This window comes from Pteropus vampyrus, unplaced genomic scaffold (genome assembly GCF_000151845.1).
Source record: "Pteropus vampyrus isolate Shadow unplaced genomic scaffold, Pvam_2.0 Scaffold20, whole genome shotgun sequence".
Classification (NCBI taxonomy): domain Eukaryota; kingdom Metazoa; phylum Chordata; class Mammalia; order Chiroptera; family Pteropodidae; genus Pteropus; species Pteropus vampyrus.
The window spans coordinates 7,321,361-7,324,321 of NW_011888801.1; positions in this window are offsets into that span (position 1 = coordinate 7,321,361).

The following is a 2,961-nucleotide window of genomic DNA, read 5'->3' on the forward strand; positions in this document are numbered from 1 at the left end:
CACTAAAACACCAAAACAAGCAAAGAAACAAAACAAAACAAAAACACACAGAAACAGAGACCAAAGGGATAGTTACCAAAAGGGAAGGGTTGGGGAGATGGGTGAAAGGGGAAATAGAACAGTTAATAGTATTGTGATTAAGTTTGCATGGTAAAAGAGGATTACTAGAATTAGTGGGGAGATTACTTTGTAAGGTATAAAAAATGTCAAAGCACTATATTGTACACCTGAAACTAATATAATCAATATAATATTGTATACCAACTATACTTAAATAAAAACATTTTTTTAGAGTTAAAAAATAGACTAATGGATGGATAGATATGCGATTTGTAGAATCTAGGTTATAGATGTAAATATATTCATTTGTACAAATCTTTCAAGTTTACTGTGTGCTGGTAAAACTTCATAATAAAATGTTGGAAAAAAAAAAAAAGAGTCCAGAGATTTTAGTTGTCAAACTATTAAGGAAATTTAACTTTCAACTTAGGATATTTATCTAAAAATTTTAATCATTCAAGTTTGAGGTTAAAATGAAGATATTTTTAAACAAAGGCTGAATTTACCACTAAAAGAACTTTGCTGAAAAAACACCTGAGGATACACTTCAGGGAGAACAAATTAAAAAAAATAATAAAATGCAAGAAGTAATGGTGAGCAAAAGAATATTCTAAACACATGCAAGTCCATGTTACCTATTAACACATCGTAAACAGTTTCATAGAGTGATAGTTTCTCCAGACCCTTGCCAGCATTCAATTGTCAAATTTGACATTTGAGTTATTAATTGTTATATATTATATACTTCAACAAAAAGAGGATGGAACATTTAAAGCTTTTGATTTCCAGGCAATTTTTTTTTCTTGTTTTTTCTTTTTCTTTCTTTTTTTTTTTTCATGCAAATTGGCTTTTCTTAACCTAGACTTTTTTTTTCTGCTAAATTAATGGAGATTCAAGTTTCTAATTGATTTATGAATTATTTAGTAAATTGTTTCACTCATTGGCCTTCATGGGTATTGTAACTGTGTTTTCCTGGTTTGCCATTTACCTTTTCATTTTATTTATTATTTTCATATATTTAAATTTTCAAAAATCCAGCTTTTCCATTACAGTTTTACTATGATTCTTAGAAATCCATAACCACTTCAAAAATATAAATAGATTCAACTCTGTTTAGTTCTAAATTTTTCATATTTCAGCAATTAGGTCTGAAATTTTGATGAATTTCAATATTATTATTTTGTTGTACAAAGTATGTTAGAAATCTAAATTAATTTTCTTCTTCATTATGATTGCATTTATCTAAATTGCATAATGGATCTGTGGATGAATTAGAATTTATTTTACTAGATTTTCTTTAGTGTCAAAATGGTTGTAAAGTATGAGAATTTGTAATATATACCAGCATTTCTATTTTTATGCTGCCTATATTAAAATAAAAAGACTTCTAAGTAATGTCAGGACATTAAATATTCAGGATTGCAGACACAGTTGGAGGGCTAATGAGTTAATATATGAAAACACTTATGAAATCCTGGTAATGATATTGTGTCTTTATAAAACAATGCTAGGACATTTAATGTTCAAAAATTGGTTTTGCATTGTTGCAAATTTATTGTCAAAGATATATAAGTATATTACTTTTACAGAAGCCAAAAAATGGGAAAAGCAAGAGGAAACTACTGAAATCACTTTGTATTTAGTTATTTAATATATCATTGGCTGTTAATTTCACTGCATGAGTTATACATTCATAAAAATTTCTTAGAGAGCTGGATTCATCAAAGGTTAACAAGTAGTAAGTTTTTATGGTGGGAAATGTAATAACAAATATTTTTCTTGTCACTGATTTATTTGCATTTTTAGTTGTCCAGATGATTTGGGAAATGTTTTCTAAATTTATATACTTTCCATCTTCTAAATTTCCTAAAGTCATAAAAATGAAGTTGCATTTTTATTCTTTTGCATTTTTTGATTCTTAATTAATATTTTCATTTCATGTAAGTATTGCCACTAGTTGTATCTTTTGTACTTCAATACAAGTTACAAATAGGGCTTATAAATTTAGATACTAGTCAGAGAGATGTTTAACTTCCCCATTTTCAAAAGCTGATTAGTAAAACTCAACTGAATACTGAAGGAGCACCCTCTGTAGATACCTGGAGTATTCTCTTTGTGGAGCTATTCCTCTTCAGAACTCTATCTTTCAATGATTAGTTGTCTTGGCCTCCTTAGACTCTAATGCCATATCCTCAACTCAGGATGTACATCAGGTTCTTGCTGGGTACCTCCTCCTCTCCTGATGTGACTTGGGAACTCTCTCCAGACAGTCATTGGGAGCAATCAAAGGGTTTACCTCATTTGTTTCCCATCTCTCTGATGTCCAGCATATTGAGTGATTGTTACATATATTTGTTCTGATTATTTATGCAATTGGATAAATCTGGACTCATGGGATTAGAAGTTTGTTTAATGGTTAAAATAAAAAGCAAGTTTTTGTAGCATTCGACAAACTAATCATGAAATTTATTTGGAAATTCAAATTCAAACCTAGAATAGCTAAAACAATTTTGAAACTGGAGGACTTATAGTATCTGATCTGAAAACATATTCTATAGCCAAAATAATCAAAATAATGTGGTATTGGAAGAAGGAGAAACATAGAAAACAATGAAACAAACATGAGAGTCTAGAAATAAATCTTGATATTTACGATCTTCTAATTTTTAACAAAGGTGGCAAGAAAAGTAGGGAGGCAATAGTCATTTTAACAATTCTGGTACAAGTGGGTACTCACATGCAAAACAGATACATTTATATCCTTACTTCACATCACACACAAGAATTAAGATAAATTGTGGATAGAAATATAAGAGATAAGACAATAAAACAAAAAAAAGGAGAAAACCTTAATAACCTTGGATTGGGTAAAGAGTGCTTACTGTGACTTCAAAATACAAT